At 39.7% G+C, this 7,940-nt stretch overlaps 1 long non-coding RNA gene across 1 annotated transcript; it reads right to left on the bottom strand.

Annotated features, from left to right (window-relative positions):
- Positions 1-4,853: 4,853 nt before the first annotated feature.
- On the bottom strand, positions 4,854-5,742 carry LOC128325928 (uncharacterized). The gene is made up of 2 exons (XR_008307745.1): positions 5,639-5,742; positions 4,854-5,481 (listed from the first exon to the last, which is right to left on the bottom strand). It is a non-coding gene; the product is annotated as an uncharacterized LOC128325928 (long non-coding RNA).
- Between the last annotated feature and the right edge of the window lie 2,198 nt (positions 5,743-7,940).

The raw sequence follows: 7,940 nt of genomic DNA, 5'->3' as shown, positions 1-7,940 counted from the left end.
AGGAACAGCAGAAGGTTGCCGGTTCAAATCCCCGCTGCTACTATATCGGGCAGCAGCTATATAGGAAGATGCTGAAAGGCATCAACTTATACTGCGCGGGAGAAAGAATGGCAAATCCCTCCTGTATTCTTCCAAAGACAACCACAGGGCTTTGTGGGTGCCAGGAGTCAAAATTGACTTGATGGCACACTTTACCTTTACCTTCTTGGCCCAGTGTATTCTCTATTAAGTCTAATCACTAACAGATTGTGATCAGCTGGTATATTTTTGGATGGGCACCCTGAATGCTAAGCAGGGTGGGTCCCAGTTTATTTTTGGATGGGTGCCTGAATGCTAAGCAGGGTGGGTCCTGGTTTACTTTTGGATGGGTACCCCAATGGTAAGCAGGGTGGGTCCCAGTTTATTTTTGGATGCCCCGGAGATACTAAGCAGGGTGGGTCCTGGTTTATATTTGGATGGGCACCTGCGGATGCTAAGCAGCGTGGTCCCAGTTTATTTTTGGATGGGTGCCCTGAATGCTAAGCAGGGTAGGTCCTGGTTTATTTTTGATGTGCATCACAAATGTTTTTCCAGTCGTAGTAGTTGGCATGGTATATGCCTTCTCTCTCCAGAAAACAAACTTATTAGATTTTTCTTTATCATTAAAAAGATATTTAAAATCGATGCCAAAGGAGATAGGTCTGGACTGATCCTTTTCTTATACTTGTCCCAAACACTTAGCAAGCTGTTTCTAATTGTATGGGATTTTATGTCCTGTTCATTTCTTTTCATGTTAGTCCATAAATATTTATGTAACCCCTCTGAAATATCTGACCCCTTTGTACCCATCAGCAACTAGCACGATGGTATAATTTCAAGTTAGGCACTGCCAATCCTCCTCTTTCTTTTGCAGCTTGGATTATCCTAAATTTAATTCTTGGTTTTTTATAAGCCCAAATAAAGGAGTTTATGTCCTTCTGCCACATATTCAACATCCTATCTTCAATCCTAACAGGGATCATTTGAAATAAAAAGTTCATTCTTGGTAAAATATTCATTTTAACAGATGCTATGTTCCCCAGCCAGGAAAGATTTAATTTTTTTCACCTGCTTAGGTCTGCTGAGATAAGTTTTCACATTGGTAAGTAATTGCACAGTATCCTTTTATTTCACATTCTAGCAAAATAATGCTCAGGATCATTCAACGCAGATTAGAGCTCTACGTGGAAAGGGAAATGCTGGATGTTCAAGCTGGTTTCAGAAAAGACTGAGGAACAAGAGACATCACTGCTGATGCATGCTGGATAATTGAGAAAGCCAAAGAATACCAAAAATAAGTCAATATGTGCTTCATCGACTACAGAAAAGCCTTCGATTGAGTCAACCATGTCAAGTTATGGAATATCCTTAGGAAAATGGGCATTCCAGAACATCTCATTGTTCTCATGAGAAACCTATACACATGACAGGAAGCCATAGTCCAGACAGAACATGGTGAAACAGACTGGTTCCAGATCAGCAAAGGAGTAAGACAAGGCTATATACTTTCTCCTTCTTTATTCAATTTATATGCTGAACATATACTGAGAGAAGCTGGATTGGAAGAAGATGAGCGTGGTTTTAAAGTTGGAGGAAGAAACATCCATAACCTGTGCTACGTTGATGACACCACTCTGATAGCTGAGAATGCGGATGATCTGCAAACTCAAGTAATGAAAGTCAAGGCGCACAGTGAAAAAAATGGGATTACAACTACATGTCAAGAAGACTAAACTAATGACAACGAGTACAGCAACCAGCCTCAGAATTGACAATGAAGACATTGAAGTGTTGCATAGCTTCTGCCTTTTAGGATCAACTGTCAACAGTAAAATATCCAGCAGTCAAGAAATATGCAGCAGACTAGCACTTGGTAGGGTTGCAATGAAAGCTTTTGAAAGAATATTTAGATGCTGTGCTGTGTCTACATCTACAAAGATTAGAATCATTCGGACCATGGTTTTCCCCATGACAGTCTATGGATGTGAAAGCTGGACTTTGAAGAAGCAAGATAGAAAAAACATTGATGCTTTTGAACCTGGGTGCTGGAGAGGACTTTTGAGGATACCATGGACAGCCAGGAAAACAAACAAATGGATGATAGAAAAAAAATCAATCTAGAATTTTCACTTGAGGCACAAATGACCAGGCTCAAACTATCATACTTCAGACACATTATGTGAAGATCCAGCTCCCTTGAGAAGTCCATATTGCTGGGAAAAGTTGAAGATAGAGAAGAAGAGGACGACCAGCAGCAAGGTGGATGAACTTGATCACGACAGCAATGAATGCACACTGAGAGACCTTAAAGGCCAAGTGGCAGACAGGTCCTCCTGGAGAGAATCTATCTATGTGGTCGCTAAGAGTCAACACTGACTTGATGGCACTCAATCAATCAATCAATCAATCAATCAGGTAATTATTCTTGAACAGATCTTTGTTTGTACTGATCAGATCTTTCTTTGTACTCTCTATGTTGGTACTGAGTTAGGGTTATCTCTATATCTGCAAGTTTGTCAAATGGAATTATCTAAAACCTCTGGGGAAAAATACATTATCTCAATGCAAGAAGAGAGAAGGAAAGGGGGGGGGATATATCAAAATTCCACAGTGGTTTCCCTAATTTAACACATAACTAAATAAGTGAATGAATGAATAAATGAAATAACCATTGGCCATTATACTGATATTTTGTAACATGCCTGTCTTAAAGTTCCATGGTGGTTTAGAGAAAGTCACCTATACCTGCACACTAAACCACAAAGAAGGCCCACAAAGAAAATAACTGAAAATAAAGTGAAGTGAAAATTGCTAAGTGAAGCAATTTGAAGCGCTTCATATATATGCAGTATTTGTTCCATCATAATAAGGCCTTTTTGTTTTAGAACAAAAAGATGTGTTAACCATGTCCAGTTTCTTGAAAGAACAATAAAATGAAAACAGTATTAAAAGACTGGTATGGCTACCATGTATACATAAAGCAAATGTAAAACTGCATAAGATAAAAATTACCAGTAGTTGTAATTGCCCTTTCTCAAATTATGTCTCCAAGGAAATAGCTGGACTATACTGAAGCTGATTACACTCATTCAGTATTTCTTAGACATCCTGACCATCACATTTTTAAAAAGGGCTCATCTAGCCACTTTCAGTTTCTACATAAGTGAGTCTAGTCCCCAAGTCCTATTAATGCATAGCTGTTTAGGAGGCCTCATTTGTAGATTCTACCATTTAAAGCAGCATACAGGTTAAAAATTAGATGTGAATAAATATGCCTGTGTTACATTTGTCCTGTTCTTCTTGTTTCATACTCAGGAGACACTCAGCCTAGTCAAGATCTGAGCTACAGTGTATAATCAAAGGAAAGGAAATGCATTTTCATTCTAGTAATCTCTGTCCACAGGAAACCTCAGCACAATCACAGATCCCCATATAAAAGGAGACCTGGCAAAGATTTCAGCACAGACTTTTCTCCCATAAGAGAATGCTATTCATCTTTTTCTCTTCTAAAATGTGGGGCTCACGGTAATCTCCTTGCACAACCATGTTGCTTAAGTGAGGGATTATCTGTCTGAGTAAAGTCCTGCCACATAAATCTATCTGCTGCTCTTACTCAACCCAATTCTACCTGGCAGGAAAAGTGCTAATGACAGTGGAATAACTAGATTTTGATTTGTGAATGCAGTTCAAAAGAAAGCCTTTTAAACAAAATGCCATTTTAAAAATATGTCCATCTTGCCTTTTAACCCAACAGGGCCTATAAAGTGGCTTACAACAAATACATTAAGAGATGAAAGCCACAAAAAGCGGCCCAATCCTTACGTATCTTGTTAATTTAGTCTCCCCTAGTGTGCTGTTGGTGATATAAGCAAAATGTCATGAAAATGTTGGGGACTGCCTCTCAACTACCATGTCTGCCTAAGAGGTATATCCTTATACCTGTACAAGAAGCTAGCCAAATAATCCTCATCCTTCAGCTTTCATCTCATGGATTCCTCAGTGGTGTGCAGCTTGTGATCAATGCATTTCCACATATTTCTCTTCTTCTCCAGTGTTACCTATCTATGCATCTCATCTCTGTTGTTGGGAGGTTCAGTTCTGCTTTTAGGCAAATGGTCTATGAGGCTGTTTGCCTTCAGGGGGGTCTGCAGGTGATATTTCAGTTTTGGAGTGTGATGTGGGTGTGTTTCATAGACGTTGCTTCATCCTGTCAGTGATATTGGTTGTTTGGCCTTGAGCTGTACAGGTAGGGACTGTGTGCATGGATGAGCTAGCTGTAAATTTAGCCAACAATATTTTTCCTTGTGTTCCATATTGCATGGATATAATGGCTGCCCTGGCTCTTCGTGGCTGGCTAGAATCACCAGGCCTCTAGTCCATGTGCTTTTTCTGTCCCCTTTGAGTCATGCATAGCCTTGCACAGCATAGGTGCATGGGTTATGTCATGCACTGATGCAGTATAGTAGCTCTCTATCCTTATAAGTACTATATTATTACCTCAGTGCTAGGATTAACTACATTGTGCTGGCACCTTGGAATTTACTTGCCATCCTAGTCCACTCACACAGTTCTGGTCAGAATATATTATTTAAGTTACGAGTCAATGTAGCCCCATCACTGTGTTGAAATGATGGATGGATATTCACAATCCTTATAACACAGGGACAATGCATTTTGGCAATGTGAAATCTCCTAATCATGCCTGATTAAGGAAATATCAGGATGTCAACATGTTGGCTAAATGAGTCATGGTACTGTAGATGTATATTTCTATAGCCCGCAGGCCACCCCATTGGAACATTACAGAGAAAATAGATGAAAAACATTAAGCCTAATTGCCATGCAATAAATGGACCATACATTTTCATTAAATGCAAAACAGCTTGAAGAGCATCACTTGAGAGCCACAGACACAAAACAAGATCAAAAAACAGTCATGTTCCAAAGAAGATCTAAGTCAAGGTCAAGTTGCTGAAAATGCCAACACAAAAGAAGCATTGTAGAATGACGGTTGTTTAGAATGAACTAAACAGCAACAAAGCATACCAGATGAATAGCGCAGTTGCCTTCCTCTGCCCTGAATGAAAAATGTTTTTTCAGTGCTGTTTATTCTCACCTAGAAGGAATGGAAGATCAAGGATGCCACGGCTCTTTCAAAATGGAAGGCACAAGAACATATAGAACAACATCTTAACTCACACTGGATGGGTTCAACTTCAACAAGGCTGAAGGGCAAGCTCCTTTCAAAGCCTTCTCAAGTCACATTGGCATTCATTGTACTTCACTCCAAATCCTTTTACTCATGTGGCAGAGGAAAGATACAAGAGTCGACTGTTTTGCCACAACATTGTCATTAAAGATACCTTTCCCAGGAGCGTCACCTTTTCCTTCTGTGCTTCCAAAGCCCTGCGAGGAACGTTGTCCTTTGACATTCATTGCATGGATATGTCTTAGAACTTTCACCTGCAAATGGGATTACAAATGCAGTCATTAGTCCAGATCCCCCAAGAAGCTTTCACAGTACTACAATTAGATTTCCCATTCTAGCAGCATCTAAATCAATATGATATGATTAGTTACTCTCATGGATTACATGCTGCTGTACAAAACCTTCACACACCAAAATCTGAGTAATTCAATCAGGCAGTAATGGATTTTGGGAATGCTTCCACTGTCTAGAAACTTAAAGTGATTCTATCTCTGTAATAACTTGCTATTATGCACCTGAAGCTAAATTGCCTGACAAGCGCAACTGTGGACAGCGGTGATTAAAAGAGGTCACTGCTCATCAATGAAAGTGGAAACTGCTGTTGAATTCACTTTAGGAAAAGGATTCCAAAGAGAAGAAAAACAACCACCCTAATTGCCTTTCATGGGAACAGCAAGCAGAATTTGCATCTTTCTCGTCTTAAAATTTACTATATTATATGTGTACATGTACGTTACATATGTGTAACGTGTACACATTCACTATTATCCTTTCAAGGAGAAGAATCATCCACATGTAAATAGATTCCAAAGAGAAGAAAAACAACCACCCTAATAATTGCCTTTCGTGGGAACAGCAAGCAGAATTTGCAAGTTTCTCTTTTTACAATTTACTATATTATATGTGTATGTGTGTGACCACATTCACGATTATCCTTTCAAGGAGGAAAAGCATCCATACGTAGAAACAGAACATGAACACAAATATATTCCAAATATATGTCAGTGAAGTTGAAGAAGGTTGTTATAATAAGCAATCTCTGGACAAAGGCTTCCCCAGTACCAATGAGTTGTGGATATCTGTATTTTGGAGTGTGGGGAAGCTTGTGTTAACAGCAGAACTCCGTGCTTTGATTCAGTGGTGTGGGTCTTTCTTCTGTATCAGACCCTTCTCAAAATTATCAATGTTCATGCTACCGAATATGCAGCATGTTAAATGTTGGGCAGGAGCTGGTTCAGATGTTATGCACAAGGGAAGAACAAAAAAGCAAATAGTCTTTCCTTACTTCTGTTGAAATGTGTGGAGTGTCTTTTGTAGGATACAAAGAAATGTCAGGAATCTGACAAGGGGTCCCCATGGCAATTGAAAGGAAGTGGAGCAGAAGGCAGCCGGTTCAGGCAAAAGGTTGCATTTCTTCCTATAATTCCTACTTTAACATGTTTTATTTTAATGGCTTCCACACATTGCAAACTATTGTCAAACGCAAACAATAGGTATTGTTTGCTAAAAGCATTCTGCAAATCACAATCAAATCACTGTCACAAGTTGTGACACTGTTCATTGGCTTCAATGGCTTTCTAAAAATACTACACACATGTATGGAGTATAGGTCTAACAACAGTATTTTTCTATTATATCTACATGAAACCACTTTGTACTAAGGTAGTATACCCCTGAATACCAGATGTTGAAGAAACAACGGGGAAGACTACTATGATGACAAATATTTATATACCGCTCTTCAACCAAAGTTCACAAAGTAGTTTACAAAGAAAAATAAATAATACATAAATAAAATGGCCCCCTGTCCCCAAAGGGCTCACAATCTAAAAGAAACATAAGGCAGATACTAGCAACAGCCACTGGAGGGATGCTGTGCTGGGGCTAGATAGGGTCAGTTGCTCTCCCCCTGCTAAACACAAGAGAATCACCACTTCCAAAGGTGTCTCTTGGCTCAGTTAGCAGGGATCAGTACTTACAGAGAGCTGACTGGCCACGGTAGAAAGCAGAAGGCTGGATGAGATGGACTTTGGTTTGATCCAGATAGGCTGTTCTTTTATGTGTTCCTTTGATTGAACTGAAGGTGTGGATATGGAAGAAGTAAAGGTAAAGTTGTGCCGTCGAGTCGGTCCTGGCACCCACAGAGCCTTGTGGTTGTCTTTGGTAGGAGGGGTTTACCATTGCCATCTCCCGTGCAGTAGGAGATGATGCCTTTCAGCAACCTTTTGGAGCCCAGGGGTCACTGAATAGTATGGGAAAACAGCTGCAAGTGTAAATAGCTGGGAGTCAGCAGGGAAGGTTGGAATTTGACAAGCCACATGTTCTGATAGGACATGTAACTAATAGCCCAATCCCAATCGCTACAAAGTTTAGTGAGAAGAGAAAAACAATGAAATGCTTTGCATAAACAAACAGGAGATTAGGAGGACATGGTTTCTTTCTACCCCAAACAACATGTTTTTGACCAGGTATGCCAACATTTACACCTTTAATATTGTCCTGCCAGAATAGGTACCACAAAACAATATTTGTCACATAATAAATTCAGGACATTCATTTCTTCCACAGCTTTGTGCTTTTTTTTTTTTTTTTGAAACAATACAGTCCCAAGATGCATTTTGGCCGTGTGCTGCCAAGCAGAAACACAACATGCTTTTCCTCTGGGAGTATGACTGCTTAATGCAGCAGATTGCAATGATAAAATAGCCTTCCA

This window comes from Hemicordylus capensis, chromosome 5, assembly GCF_027244095.1.
Source record: "Hemicordylus capensis ecotype Gifberg chromosome 5, rHemCap1.1.pri, whole genome shotgun sequence".
In the NCBI taxonomy this organism is placed as follows: domain Eukaryota; kingdom Metazoa; phylum Chordata; class Lepidosauria; order Squamata; family Cordylidae; genus Hemicordylus; species Hemicordylus capensis.
The sequence above is the reverse complement of the archived record's forward strand: the minus strand, read 5'-3'. Positions and strand labels throughout refer to the sequence as shown.